The sequence below is a fragment of the Panthera leo genome, chromosome A2 (assembly GCF_018350215.1).
Source record: "Panthera leo isolate Ple1 chromosome A2, P.leo_Ple1_pat1.1, whole genome shotgun sequence".
NCBI classification, from domain to species: domain Eukaryota; kingdom Metazoa; phylum Chordata; class Mammalia; order Carnivora; family Felidae; genus Panthera; species Panthera leo.
This window is the reverse complement of record NC_056680.1, coordinates 5679042-5694555: the sequence shown is the minus strand read 5'-3', so window position 1 is coordinate 5694555 and position 15514 is coordinate 5679042. Positions and strand designations below refer to the sequence as shown.

General features: G+C 52.5%; 1 protein-coding gene and 1 long non-coding RNA gene across 2 annotated transcripts in view; one reads left to right on the top strand and one right to left on the bottom strand.

Moving 5' to 3' along the window:
* Positions 1–12769: 12769 nt before the first annotated feature.
* Positions 12770–15109, bottom strand: LOC122213285. The gene is made up of 3 exons (XR_006199468.1): positions 14561–15109; positions 13760–13850; positions 12770–13439 (listed from the first exon to the last, which is right to left on the bottom strand). It is a non-coding gene; the product is annotated as an uncharacterized LOC122213285 (long non-coding RNA).
* Positions 15110–15328: 219 nt separating this feature from the next.
* The window catches only part of CERS4 (ceramide synthase 4), a 35038-nt gene continuing 34852 nt past the window's right edge, over positions 15329–15514 (top strand). Inside the window, exon 1 of the mRNA XM_042928230.1 lies at positions 15329–15461. The gene's annotated coding sequence lies outside the window, so the exon portion shown is untranslated. The remainder of the gene's footprint in view (positions 15462–15514) is intronic.

Genomic DNA, 15514 nt, shown 5'->3' with positions numbered 1-15514 from the left:
GGGTGGTCAGCCTCCAAGAGGGCCCCCCGCGATCAAAGGTCACCTCCTGATAGCCAAGTCCCTCCCATTTTAGATCACAGGTGGGGTGACCTGTGTGACCAACGGAATTCTGTAGAAGGACAGTATGTGAGTTTCAAGGCTAGGTCATAAAAGTCACTGCAGCCTCTGCCTTGGTCATTTGCAGGGCCAGAATAATTTTTCCTGTAAAGAACTAGATGGGGAAAAAAAAAATTAAGAAGGTGGTTGGTTTTTCTTGGGGGGGGTGGGGGCGCCTGGATGGCTCAGTTGGTTAAGCATCTGACTCTTGATTCTGCCCAGGTCATGATCTCTCGGTCCGTGAGTTCGAGCCCCGCATCGGGCTCTGTGCTGACAGCTGGGAGCCTGGAGCCTGCTTCGGATTCTGTCTCTCTCTCTCTCTCTCTGTCAAAAATAAACATTAAAAATTTTTTTTAAATTAAATTTCCAAAAATCAAACTACACCTTCCACGTAAGTAGGAGGAAATCAAAGTAAATGGATTTCAAAGCTGTGCGATTTCAAAGCTCTTTCTAAGCTTAAGAGCAGTGGGAGGAATCAGAAAGGAATGCACTGGGTCGTCTCTTTAAAACTGAAAGCCCTTCCACGGATCGATTCATATTAATATTCCAGCCAGGAGATGGAAAAGAGCACGGACAGAGAAGTCATAAACACCCGTGAAACAAGCGGGAGAGGAAAACACATCTGACCCCTGAATTCTCAGAGATGCTCACTGCTGGTGAAAAAGGAGACACCTTGTTGTCTGTTTGAACAGTGACTTTTGTTGGTTTTTTTTTTTTTTTTTTTTAATTACCGAATCTCGCGCTGGCTGGCTGCTTTCAGCATAAATTGCAGCCTTCTGGACAGCGTTTGGCAACGTGTACCAAGAATCATAAAATGTTTGCCTCTTTCAAGCCAGTATTTCCACTTCTGCGAATTCACTCCGCAGAAATATGAGAAGTAGGCAAATATTTGCCCATAACAGTGCTCGCCGTGGCATTATTTCGATACTCAGGTAACGCAAACTGAGGTACGCAGTTAGGTCAGCACCAGCACATGATGATTCGCACCTGAAACCAATATAACCCTGCCTGTTGGCCGTACTGGTATTAAAATAAAAAGTTGAATTGAAAAATAAAAATAAAATTAAAAATAACATGAGTGGGGTCCTGGGTGGCTCAGTCGGTTAAGCGTCTCTGTTTTTTTTTTTTTTTTTAATAATAATTTTTTAAGTTTATTTATTTAGTGAGAGAGAGAGAGAGAGCAGGGGAGGGGCAGAGAGAGGAGAGAGAGAGAATCTCAAGCAGGCTCTGCCCTGCCAGCTTGGAGCCGGATGCAGGGCTCGAACCCCCCAACCATGAGATCATAACCTGAGCCAAAACCAAGAGTCGATGCTCAATCGACTGAGCCACCCGGGCACCCTTAAATGCCTGACTCTTGATTTCAGCCCAGGTCATGATCTCACCGTCATGAGATCGAGTCCTGCATCAGGCTCTGCTGAGTGTGGGCCCTGCTTGGGATTCTGTCTCTCCCTCTCTCTGCCCCTCCCCTACTGACGCATGTGCGTTCTCTCTCTCTCTCTCTCAAAATAAGTAAGCAAACATTAAAAAAATAAGATGATGAAATCTATAATGCGGTCATCAAAAATGTTGTGGACATTTTTAACAATATGGGAAGGTTTTTCTAACAATACAGAAAGATTTTTTTCTTAACAATATGGAAAGTGTTTTCATATAAAATTCTAAGTAAAAAAGCTTAGATGAAAAGAGAAAGCATATAGATGGAACCTAATTTTTTGTCTAGATTTTTCTGTGATTAAAAGTCTCGTTGCCAGGGCCGCCTGGGTGACTCTGTTGGTTAAGCTAAGTTGGTTAAGCTGACTCTTGGTTTCAGCTCTGATCATGGTCTTATGGTTTGTGGGTTCAAGCCCTGAATGGGGCCCCATGCTACTGGTGTGGAATATGCTTGGGGTTCTCTCTCTCTGTTCCTCTCTCTCTCTCAAAATACGTAAATAGACTTAGGGCACCTGGATGGCTCAGTCAGTCAAGTGTCCGACTTTGGCTCAGGTCATGACCTTGAGGTTTGTGATCTCGAGCCCCACGTCGGGCTCTGTGCTGACAGCTCAGAGCCTGGAGCCTGCTTCGGATTCTGGGTCTCCCTCTTTCTCTGCCCCTCCCCTGCTCATGCTCTGTCTCTCTCTCTCTCTCTCTCTCTCAAAAATAAATAAACATTAAAAAAATTTTTTTAATAAAAATAAAAAATCTTTAAAAGAAAAATTCTGTTGCCTGGGGAGCAAGGAAACTCTCACTCACTGCTGGTGGGGATGCAAATCAGTGCAGCCGCTTTGGGAGACAGTTTGGCAGTTAGCCGCAAAACTAAACATACTCTTACCATACGATCCAGCAATCGCCTTCCTTGCTATTTACCCAAAGGTGTCGAAAGCCATGCCCACCCAGAAACCTGCACACGGATGTTCATAACAGCCTTCTTCATAATTGCCGAAACCTGGAGGCGGCCGCGATGTCCGCCAGTAGGTGGATGGATAAGTAAACCATGGGACCCACGGACAAGAGAACATTATTCAGCGCTAAACAGACCGGAGCCATCCAGCCACGAAAAGCCACGGAGGAACCTTAAACGCCTATCGCTAAGCGAAAGCAGCCAGTCTGAAAAGGCTACACGCTGTAGGATTCCAGCTCTGTGACGTTCTGGAAAAGGCAGAAGTGAAGAGACCGTGAAAACATCAGTGGTGCCCGGGGCTTGGGGGGAGGGAGGGATGAACAGGCAGAAGGCAGGGGAATTTTTAGGGCAGTGAAACTGTTGTGCGTGATGTCACAATGGCAGATTCATTCACTGCATGTGTGTCCAAACCCACAGAATGCACACCACCCACGGCCAACTGTAAACTACAGATCTGGGAGATAATGATGTCAGTACAGGTCTCTCGATGGTAACAAAGGCGTCCCTCTGCCAGGTCGATATGGCACAGTCTATGCACATGTGGGCAGAAGGCTTATGGAGGTTCCCTGTACTTCCCACTCAGTTTTGCTGCGAACCTAATAAAGTCCATTAAACAATAAAATCGGGGCACCTGGGTGGCTCCGTGGGTGAAGCGTCCGACTTCAGCTCAGGCCATGATCTCACCGTTCGTGGGTTCGAGCCCCGTGCCGGGTGTAGAGATTACTTAAATAAATCAATAAACTTAAGTGTGGGGCGCCTGGATGGCTCAGTCAGTTGAGCGTTTGCCTCTTGATTTCCACTCAGGTCATGGTGTCAGGGTCGTGGGATCAAGGCCTGTGTCGGGCTCTGTGCTGGGTGTGGAGCCTGCTTGAGATTCTCTCTCTCTCTCTCTCTCTCTCTCTCTCTCTTTCCACCCCTTCCCCATTTGCACTCTCCCTCTCTGTCTCTCAAAATAAATACATAAACTTAAAAAAAAAAAAGATTCTTTCTCTCCCTCTGCCTCTCTCCTCTCCTCCACTGTGTTCTCTCTCTAAAAAAATATTTAATGCAAAACATAACAAAAAAAATAGGGGAGCCTGGGTGGCTCAGTCCGTTGGGCAGCCAACTCTTGATTTCAGCTGGAGTCATGATCTCACAGTCATCAGATCAAGTCCCGTGTCAGGCTCTGAGCTGGGCATAGATCCTGCTTGGGACTGTCTCTCTCTCTGTCTCTCTCCTTCTGCCTCTCTCCTACTTGCATGCATTGTCTCTCTCTCTCTCTTTCTCTCTCTCTCTCTCTCAAAAAATAAAAGAAAAGGAAAGAAAAGAAAGAAAAGGAAAGGAAAGGAAAAAGAAAAGAAGAAAGGGAAAGGAAAGAAAGGGAAACAAAAGGAAAGAAAAGAAAGAAAAGGAAAGGAAAGGAAAAAGAAAAGAAGAAAAGGAAAGAAAAGAAAAGAAGAAAAGGAAAAAAAGAAAAGAAAGGGAAACAAAAGGAAAGAAAAGGAAAGGAAAGGAAAGAAAAAAGGAAAGAAAGAAAAGGAAAGGAAAGGAAAGGAAAGGAAAGGAAAGGAAAAAGGAAAGGAAAGAAAGAAGAGAAAAGAAAAGGAAAGGAAAGGAAAGGAAAGGAAAGAAAGAAGAGAAAAGAAAAGGAAAGGAAAGAAAGAAGGAAAGGAAAGAAAGAAGAGAAAAGAAAAGAAAAATGCCCTGCTATCCTGCGACGATTTCCGAAGTCTGCAGCTGACCCAGGGGCCCTTCCCTGTGGCGCTCCATATTGTCTGTGTCACTGCAGGACAAATTCTGGTGACTCCTCACATCCACCAGCACCTCCCTCACCTGTGGCTCCTCCTAGGATCCCACCTCAGCAATGGTCGCATCAGTCAACCCTGACACTTAGCCCCAGAGACGAGGGCATCACTTTCCGTTCCTGCCTTTCCCTCTCCTCCACTGAGCCGCCTAGATCTAGCGACCTTACCTCCTGAGTGCCTCCCAAAACTTCTTCCAGAATATTTGCCGTAAGAAATCTGACAAAGGACTTGTGTCCAGTATATATAAAGAGCTCCTACAAATCAACAAGAAAAAGGCAGAAACCCCAAAGGAAAAATGGGCCTTTCACAAAAGGTCGTCTCCAAACGGCCAATAAAATGGAACCATTTACTGCAGAGGCAGCAAAAAAAAAAAAAAAAAAAAAAAAAAAAAGTGGCCAGTGGGTTTTGAAAAAGAAATAACTTCTGAGAGGTGTCAGGGAGCCCGATACAAGGACTTTCTTGCAGTCACGTGAAGAAATGGAATATTATACAGGAGTGAAGAAGGAATGACTAGCTCCCCCTCTCTATCTCTGTCTCAATATAAACGTATCCCCAAAACCTACTTCTGGGTGGAAAAAAAAAGTTGTGTGATGATAATACAGTGTGATACTATTTATATAAATTACATAACACACACACACAATAGCATTATATGTTATATATGGTTTTCTCTCTTCCTGGTAAAGTAGACACAGATTATGGAAGTGGTTTTCCCTGGGCGGGGGGGGGGGGGGGGGGACAGTGATTTTTGTTCTGGGTACTTGCGTCTTTCAAGTGCGCCTCCCTGCGGTGGCCAGAGAAATCAGGTCACTGCAGATTGATGGCCGTGGAGTCTGGTGGCCAGAGCGGAGTGCGGCCGGATGGTCAACACAGCCGGGGGGGCATCAGCGTGATGGAGGTGGCCAGGGGGACCGGAGGGACTAGAATGAAGGTAGCCCCGATGCCCCCATGTGTCCAGCATATAGAAAGCATCCTTTACAGACCAAGAAGAGAAAGGCAGAAACTTCAAAGGAAAAATGGGCCTTTGGCAAAAGGTGATCTCCAAATGGCCAATAGGTAAACATATGCTTGACATCCCAAGTCATCAGGGAGATGTGAATTAAAACCAGAATGGCAGGCACAATGACTGTATGTTGTTCAAAGTCAAGTTAGGGGTTACCCTGGGTGGGAATGACAGGAAGGAGGGGTTCTAGGGGCTGCTGATATTCTCCCCTAGGTCTGTGTCCTGGCTACTTTTTTTTTTAATCTTTATTTATTTTTGAGAAAGCGACAGACAGAGCACAAGCAGGGGAGGGGCAGAGAGAGAGGGCAACACAGAATCCGAAGCAGGCTCCACGCTCCGAGCTGTCAGCCCAGAGCCCGACGCGGGGCTTGAACTCACAAACCGTGAGATCATGACCGGAGCCAAAGTTGGATCCTTAACCCACTGAGCCACCCAGGCGCCCCTCAAAGTAAATAAACAAACTTTAAATAAAAGGTTCTAAAAGTTAAAAACCCTCCCCTTCTATCCTTCTGCCATATTCAGGCCTCATCAACTCTGCACAGGGCAACTCTGACGCTGCCCGACCTCTCCCCGGGCCCCAGCCCTCCTCCAGACAACCAGAGACTGTGTCCCTCACTGCTGTAAATCCTTCTATGGCTCCCTACCGCCCCGCAAGATTAGCTCCAAGTCTGTAAGGACTTTCCCGGCTCCGGTCCTGCTTCTTCTGCAGCCTTCCCTCTGCCTCCCCTCTCTGTTCTTTGCACCTTTAAATTAACCTCCAGCCCCAAACATGCTGTTTGAAACCTCCACGCCTTGGCACCTGCCTTCCTCTTTGCCAGACTGGGTGGCGGGCGTGACACACTCTTGCCCTCTGAGGCTCACCCCAAGGCGCTCTGGGTTTTGCAAAATACAAAAGGAGGCTTTGAGTCTTGGGCAAAAGCTTAGTGGCTCACCCCGGGGTCCTTTCCTCCGGGGAAAGCCCCATCCCTCTGAGCCACACAGGGGTCTCCCGGGCTGGGAAGAAGCCCCAAGCCTCCGCCCATCTCCAGCCCCCTACCCCAGCCCTGCGGGTCTGGCCTCGGATTTCTTCCTCTCTCCTCCTATTTCCGGAGGACTCCCCGCCCTCCCCCCCACTGATAACCCCGCCCCCCGCCGGCAGCTCTCCGAAGGGGAAGTGAGGGGGAGGGGGGGGGGGGCTGGCGGAGAAAGTGCCAGGGAGGCGACGTGAGGTCAACCCCGCCCCGAGCTCACACCCCCGGCCCGCCAGCAGACCTTGGGCGACTCAGCCAAGCCTGTCTCCTGCTCGCCTGCACCCCCTGCGCCCCCTGCGCCCCCCACCCCAGCCCCTGTCCTCATCGGAACAAGCACTGGGCAGGCTTCACCCAGGGCGGCTAGCTTTTCACAGACACCAGTGGCTCGCTGGCTCCCAGTCGCAGCTCTGGTGCTCACAGGCTGTGTGACCTTGGGCCAGTGCCATAATGCTTTTGCCCCAGGATGGTCTAGAGGCCAAGTTCAAGGTCTGAATTGATCCTTCCGCGGGCCTCCACTGCCTGGATGCGGAGGGTGGCGGCAGGACAGGCCCAAGCCAGGTGGCCCAACTATAGTTCAGCCCAGCCTCTCCCCATGCCCCCTCCTCTGGCCCTAACCCACAGGGACTGTCACCCATGGGGCCTCCTGCCATCCACGCCTCTCCTGGAGCTGACACCAGGGACTCCCCATCTCCAGTGCTGACGGAGACCCAAGACGGCTTCTAGGGCGCACCTCTCTCAGACACCAGCACCGTCCCTCAAGTCTGCTGTTGCCCTTGCCCGTCCACCCCCCCCCCCCAAGGGTCACCCACCTGGCCACCCAGCCAGAGAGGGACATCATGCTAGGCACAGTCCAGACCCACCCACCAGACCTCCCTCGCACCTCCTCTCCCTCCTTCGGCAGGGTCCCACCAGCCTCCCACTCTCCACTGGGAAACCAGGTTCCCGTATCTCTGTCCCCTGCATGCACCTGTCACGCTGCAGGCCCTGTGACCTCTCAGACTGCAAATCAGAGCACAAACTCTCCTATAGAAACCCAATCGTAGCTGCGTGAAGGGTGAGCCCTGCGGCTGTTGAATGGCTTGAATGGCTTGAAAGGACAGTATCTCTCATGCTGCCCCCCACCCCCAGGTACACTGGGCTTTTGTTTCAGTGGGCCCTCCTCTTCCCTGCGCCCCGCCCCCCACATCCCTGCCCACCTGCCTCTTCAGCTGAGGGACATTCTGTCCTTGGGAACATCGCCCTGACCTCCTACCCACGTCCTGAATATCCTGTGCTCTCCCCCTTCACACCCCCAGCACATTGACCTGGAATTGCCAAGGGGTCTCTTCATCAGCTTTGGCTCACTGGTCCCGGAGAAAAGTCCCTCCAATTAACACTGGCACCAAAAAGGCCGGAGCCAGAAACAAAAGGGTTGATTGGAAGGAACTGTTTCTTTTGAAAACAGAGTACAAATTATGACAAGGAATTCATTCTACTTGAGAGTAAACAAGATGTCAGCTACAATGGAAACTACAGGCTAATTCTTGAAACAAACAGACAAAAAAAGAAATTAGTTCATTGGGGATTTTTTGGAAGAGCATCCCCCCCCCCACACTGTGTTCAATAATTCACATTTAATATTTCAATAGGATTCTGGAATCATTTGGGGGGGAAATAGACACACGCACGCGCGCACACACACACACACACACACACGGAAAATAAAACAAAACAAAAATGCTATTGTGGGTTGAATTGTGTCCCCCAGAAAGATATGTTGTGGTGGTACCTGGGAATGTGACCTTATTTCACAATAGGATCTCTGCAGATGCAATCAAATTAAGATGAGGTCATCCCGGAGTAGAAGTGGCCGCTAATCCAATGACGGCGTAAGAGAAGTTTGGACACAAAGACACAGACGTGCACAGAGGGAAAATGGCCGTGTGCCGAAATGGGAATGATGTGTCCACAAGCCGAGCAGTGCCAAGGATTGCCCACAGCAGTGGAAGCTGGAAGAGGCAGGAAAGATCGGTTCCTGGAGCCATCGGAGGGAGCACGGCCCTGTGGGCACCTTGATTTCAGACACTGAACTTTCAGCACTGTGAGAGGATTAAGCCTCTGCTGTGCGAGCTGCCCGGTTTGTGGCACTTTGTCATGGTGGCCCCAGGAAACCCGGCACAGGTCTGCGTCTGACCATTTGGTGTTTGAGTCACTCTCCCTGGAGCAGGCTTGGCCACCTTCTCCATGTTTAGTTTATTCCTTAGGCCGACCACAGGTTCCTCCTCCGTCAGTAACTTACCTGCATTTGGGTCCACGTCCACAGCCATTTTCTTCCACCACGTGAAATCATACGAGGTCGCAAGACTGACCGTATCATTTTGTGATAGACTTGCATTGTTGTGTTAACTTCGGGGGCAATGTTGACTACGTCCCACACCAGAGAACAACTGATTAAAAATTTTTAAAAAAATTAACAAAAAGATCGTTTTCTGTGGGTGCAGTTTGTTGCTGAGATAATCCTGAAGGTTCAGATGGAGTCTGATTTCCTAAGTCACCAATCTAGTAGTAAGTGGTTCTCCTATTGTGACAACATTAGCTTCCCTCCACACCTTACAACCACCCTCCTTGCAGACGTGACACCCCTAGTGGGCTCCCCAAGGTGCGCATCGAAACACAGATGAGGCAGTGAATGCCTTTGGGACCACCGGGAGCGTAAAACTTGGATCCCTACTTTACCTCAATATAAGTTCCTGATGGGTCAATGTTTTACACGGAGAAAGAAAATCATAAAAGTACTAGGGAACAAAAAACACATGGGGGCCTTTTATAAAAATTTTTTTTTAACGTTTATTTATTTTTGAGACAGAGAGAGGCAGAGCATGAACGGGGGAGGGGCAGAGAGAGAGGGAGACACAGAATCGGAAGCAGGCTCCAGGCTCTGAGCCATCGGCCCAGAGCCCGATGCGGGGCTCGAACTCACGGACCGCGAGATCGTGACCTGAGCTGAAGTCGGACGTTTAACCGACTGAGCCACCCAGGCGCATGGGGGCCTTTTAAAATAGTAATTTGAGAATAGGTAAGGTCTTCCTACAAAAAATAATTAAATGCAAAAGCTGCAAAGGAAAGAGGTGAGTCCAACTTCCTAAAAATCCTTAGAGGTGCATGGGAAGGGAAGATTATAAACAAGCTAAAACTACAACAAACTGGGAGGGCGAGGGGAATATTGCGGCTTGTATCAGAGGATAAGTAATTTCCTTAATATTAAAAAGAACTTCGGGGCACCTGGTTGGTTCAGTTAGGGGAATGTGCAACTCTTGACCTCAGGGTCATGCATTTAAGCCCCATCTTGGGCATAAAGCTTACTTAAAAAAATAAAAAGTAGGGGCACCTGAGTGGCTCAGTTGGTTAAGCATCCGACTTCGGCTCAGGTCATGATCTCACGGTTCATGAGTTCAAGCCCCGCCTCGGGCTCTGTGCTGACAGCTCAGAGCCTGGAGCCTGCTTCAGATTCTGTGTCTGTCTCTCTCTCTCTCTCTCAAAAATGAGTAAATGTTAAAAAAATTTTTTCAAAAAGTGGGGTGCCTGGGTGGCTCGGTCAGTGAAGTGTTCTACTCTTGATCCCAGCTCAGGTCTTGATATCAGGGTTGTGAGTTCAAGCCCTGCATTGGGCTCCCAGGAACATTAAGTTAAAAAACAAGGCTCAGTTTCCTCAAAAAGTTAAACATAGAATTATTGTATAAGCCAGCGATCCCTCTTCTGGGTATCCCTGGAAAGCAGGGACTCAAAGAGATATTTGTGCACCCATGTTCCCAGCAGCATGATCACAACGGCCAGCGGCTGGAAACAACCCAAGTGTCCATTAACGGACGAATGAATAAATCATGTGGTCCATTCATACCGTGGAATATTACTCAGCCATTAAAAAGAATAAAGTTCTGAAACGTGGATAAGCCTTGAAAACGTTACACTAAATGAACCAAGCCAAACTCAGAAGGACAAATACCGTAGGATTCCACTTATATAAGATACCTCAAATGGGAAAATTCGTAGAGACAGAGTGTAGATGGCAGGTGCCAGGGACTGGAGTAGGGGTTAGGGAGTCAGTGTTTAATGGGGACATAATCTCAAGTTTGGAAAGATGAGAAAGTTCTGGAGATGGATGGTGGGGGTGGTTGCACAACCGTGTGAATATACTTAGTGCCACTGAGCTGTGCACTTAAAAATGGCTACAACAGGGGGCGCCTGGCTGGCTCCATTGGAAGAGTATGTGACTCTTGATCTTGGGGCTGTGAGTTCAAGCCCTACGTTGGGTGTAGAGATTACTAAACACAAATTTAAAAACTTTAAAAAATGGTTACAGTGGTACATTTCATGCTATATACTTTTTACCTCATTTTTTAAAAAAGGGGACTACATAAGATCCAAGTGTTTGTTTTAAAAAAGAGAAGAAAATGGGGCATGTTGTGGGCTCAGTCAATGGCGCGACTCTTGATCTCAGGGTTGTGGGTTCAAGCCCCAAGTTGGGTGTGGAGATTATTTTTTAAAAATAAAATAGGGGCGCCTGGGTGGCTCAGTCGGTTAAGCGTCTGACTTCAGCTCAGGTCATGATCATGCAGCTTGTGGGTTGAGCCCCGCGTCGGGCTCTGTGCTGACAGCTCAGAGCCTGGGGCCTGCTTCAGATTCTATGTCTCTCTCTCTCTCTCTCTCTCTCCCCCCCTCCCCCACTCACACTCTCTCTCTCCTTCAAAAATAAACATTAAAAATAATAATAATAAAATAAAAAGAGTGAGGTATGTGAGTCTGCCAGGGCTGAGGGAAGGTGAGGGGTGAGGGTCCTCTGTGACCCTACCCCAGTGCCCCCCCCCAAAACCAGCAAAAGGAAAGAAAGCGGGGACTGACAGAGAATAAGAGGTCAAGAGAAGCTGAGTTCAAGCTTCCTCTCTGGCTGTGTGGCCTCGGGCAGCTAACTGCACCACTCTGGGCTTGTGTCCTCGTCTGTGAAATGGGAATTTTTTTTTTTTAAATTTTTTAACGTTTATTTATTTTTGATACAGGGAGAGACAGAGCATGAACGGGGGAGGGTCAGAGAGAGAGGGAGACACAGAATCCGAAACAGGCTCCAGGCTCTGAGCTGTCAGCACAGAGCCCGACGCGGGGCTCGAACTCACGGACCGTGAGATCATGACCCGAGCCGAAGTCGGCCGCTTAACCGACTGAGCCACCCAGGCGCCCCGGGAATTTTTTTTTAAATGTTTATTTTATTTTTGAGAGAGAGAGAGAAAGCACAAGTGGGTGAGGGGCAGAGAGAGAGAGACATAGAATCCAAAGTGGACTCCAGGCTCTGAGCTGTCAGCACAGAGCCCAACGTGGGGCTCGAACTCACAATCCATGAGATCAGGACCCGAGCAGAAGTGGAACGTTTAACGACTGACCCACCCAGGCGCCCCTGAAATGGGAATTTTTAATGCACTTGCTCCACAGACAGGGGTGGGTATGTTTGTCTCTATAAAGCTCCCAGCATGGGAGCCTCGTCATGCTGTTCCCTGCCCGGCTGCTGGGAACCTCAGGCTGGCAGGCAGCCGTCACCAACTCAAGTGGGTTATCCCGCCGACACTGGGAAGCTGGCGGGGCCCTTGGGGAGGCAGCAGCAGGATGGAAGGAGGCAGAGTCGCTCCAGGGAGAACAGCTCAGTATCCCCCCTCCCACCCCCCACCCCTCACCGTGGCCGGAGAAGTTGAAGCTGTGTGCGTCCAGTCAGACGCTCACGTACAGACACCCCAGAAACACAGAGACACCCCTGCAGACACACACACACACACACACAGAAACACAGAGACCCAGAGGGACCTGGAGACACACAGACAAGGAGGCAGGCCGACTCACAGACATACCCAGTAGGCCCTGTTCAGAGCCCTTCTTGGAAAACTTCATTTCCCACCTTGCCTCGCCCCATCCTCTCTGCCCTTAAGGAACATCTGTGAAACACCCACTGGGTACCGGGCCCTGTTTCAGCGTTAGGGTCACTGGGGGATCAAGATGGGACCCCCTCCCCTGCCCCCCAGCCTTGAGGGGTGGACATTTTCCAGGAGGAGGCTGTCAGGCACAGGATAAAAAAGGAACCGAGAGGGAGGAGGGCTGGGGAGATACAGCTGGGGGAGGGGGGAGGGGGCGGTGGCAGGCAGGGGGTTGGCAGGATGGGTGGACAGCGTGAACCTCTGACTAAAGGCCCAAGGGATGGCGGGAGGGGGCCACGCGGACTGGCAAGAAGAAGGAAAAGCGTTCCAGGCAGGAGGAACAGACAGTGTAAAGGCTTCTCCACCCACCCCATCGGACCCGTCCCGGCCCTCCCCAGCCCTGACTCAGGCCACTTGGATGAAACAGCATGGAGGCAGGGGTCCCTCCACCTATCTGTCCCCCAGATGGCCTGGTTCTCTTCCATTCCACAGATAAGGACACCATGGGGCTCAGAGAGGCTGTGTCACACACCCGAGTTCACACAGCACAGACATGAGCCCAGGACTGTCTGAACTGGGGGCTCCTGCCTTTGGGGAGAGGAGCCCCCCACTGAGGACAGAGGTCTTGTTTGGCAAAGGCTAGGCCAGGGAGGACAGCCAGACACAGAGAGGCCTGGGACAGCAGGCCTGGCGTGAGTTGGGCACTGCAGGGCACAGAGAGGCAGTGACAGACAGACTTGTGGGATTTCAGTCCCCACCCTGCCGGAACAAGGGAGCAGCAGCCCCGGAGACCCCCAGAGGGGCCCCAGAGGTCTGGAGGGGTGGGTGATAGGGTGCATGCTGCAGGGGTTGTGGGTCTGACCTGGATGGGGCCCCAGACTGCTGATTTGGAAACTGAGTCCAGATGTGGGGGGGGGGGGGGCGGGGGGGTTGGTTCTGAGAGCACAAGCAGGACTCTGGGCAGGAGGCTGGGGGTCTGAGTCTCCTATCGCTGCCGTAAGGAGTCAGCACTCACTTGGTGGCTTAAAAGAACACACAGTTATCTGACAGGTCTGGAGGTCAGAAGTCCAAAACGGGTCTCACTGGGCTGAAATCCAGGTGTCCACAGGGCCACATTTTCCTTCTGGAAGCTCCTGGGGAGAAGGTGTTTCCGGCTTCTAGAAGCATCTGCGTTCCTTGGCTCATGGCCCCTTTCTTCGTCTTCAGATAGTACAGCATCTTCCACCTGGGTCTGCCCTTCAAGCACAAAAGGTGTGCAAACCCGGAGGGGAGGGGGAAGCAAGGCGCTCCCCCTCTCTGCCTCTGGTCCCAGCTTTGGGCCTCCCTAGGGTTCCCGCTCCCCCTCCCCAGACACCCCACACTGGGTTCTCGGGCTTAGAAACTCCCACCAACCAGATCCTGGCCTCCCCTGATGCCCAGAGCCCTGTCCGTACCCCTTCCACCAGGCCCCAGCGGCCCCCACGGCAGAGTCCAATTTGAAGTCTGATCGTGCCTCTCCTGGGAGAGCCCTGGAGGGCCTTGGTGGCTGGCCCCACCCTGCTGCCCTCTTCACTCACCTCTGGACTCTAACTCCACTTAATGCCACCATCCATTCACCTCTCAGGGTTCAGATGTCACCTCCTCCAGGAAGCCTGTCCTGAATACTCCCTGCTCACACATGGGGTGGGGGCAGGAGAAAGGAGGGCATAGGGTAGCCAAGAAATCTGTCCCTGACCCTGGCCCACCCAAATCCTCTTTCAGGGGCCTCCCCCTCTACTTCTCCAGGGATCTGCTGCTTCTCCCCTGGGGCCTGGACTCCCCCCCCTTCCACAATGTCTCCAGTTACTATTAATACAGACGACTGGCACGTTCTGAGCGCCCTTCCCCCCAGGTGCAAGGCGATAAAACCGCAGCTCCTGGGCAACTGGGAAAGTGGCTTTATGGCCCTTCCTCTCCCCCATGCACAAAGGAGCTCTTGGGAGCACAGGGGGAGGGAGGGAGGGTTTGAGGGAGAAGGACCCGCACATTTGAAAAGAGAAAAAAATAGTCTCGTGGAGGAAACAGCAATTGCAGAGACCAGAAGCGGGTTGGGAGGCACAGGCTCTCTGGCCCCTCTTGCTTCCCATGTGTGGAAATCAAATCTCAGCAACGTGAAGCAACTGGCTTAGGGCCCCACGCCCAAGAGGCCGGGCCTTCTCCCTCCCTCGCCCTGGATGTGCTTCAAGGAGAGGCTTATTGTTCAAAGGTGAAGCCACTTGGTGAGGGGCTGTTGGTCGGCAGCTCTGGAACCCCCTTCCCTTCGGCTGGGGCAGCTGGCCCATGAGCACCGCCCTCCCCCCCCCCCGCCACGGGGTGCGACCCAGGCGCTCACAGACTACCTGCGCCCCATCCAGGAGCCCCATCCAGGATCGTCTTCCGTTCAAGGCTTGCCGGGGCTCCCTGCTCCCGCGCACTGCTGACCCCGGGTCACTTTGGCTTCCATCCGGCAAGAGAGGGCTGGGGGCTGCCCCACCACCCACGCGGGCCTGTCTCCCCTGCTCTGCCTCCTGACCCCCGCACGCCACCCGCCTGCCTGCCCTCCGCTACGCCCAACCTCCCAACTAGGCAGTTAGTGGGCTTCTGCGCGCGCTTCCGCCCCACGCCTCCGAACTGGGGCGGCTCGGTCTTCAATCTGGGACAAGTGGGGAACCCGAGGTGGCTTCTGAGGCCCGAGACAGTCCGGGCCTCCCCAGCAATCGATGCCCGGCCGGCCCGTGTGCTCCCGCGATCAGGGCACACGCGGTGTGGGTGCAGATGCGCGGGTCTGGGCGGGGCCAGAGAGGGGACCCGGCAGGAGGGGATCGCGCGGACGTGCGGCGAGCGGAACGGAACCAGGAGCCAGACTGAGCGCCGAAGGTGCTGGGTTCAAAGGAGAGAGATAAGGCGCAGCCCGGGGACCTGCGGCTGGATCTGGGCCAGGCGCGCCTCCGGACAGGCCTGGAGCGGGGATGGGGGTGGGGGTGGGGGCGGAGCTAGGCCGGGGCCCGCGGCGCGGGGCGGGGGGTCCGGGAAGCGGTCCAGTCCGCGGAGGGGGCCGAGCGCCGCCCGGACCCCGCGCCCCGCAGGGGCCCGCCCCGGCCCGGCCCCGCCCCTCCAGGCCCCGCCCCCCCACCCCTGCCTACCTCCTGGGCCCACGGCGGAGGCGGCCCCGGGAGCAGAGTCCCGCTGCCGCGTGCGGGCCGCGCCTGCTCCTTCCTCTCCGCGTCCGTCCCCGCCGCGCCCCGCCGCCTGCGCCCCCAGGTAAGCGAGCGCCCCGCGCCCCGAACGCCGCCCGGAACGCCACCCTCGCGGCG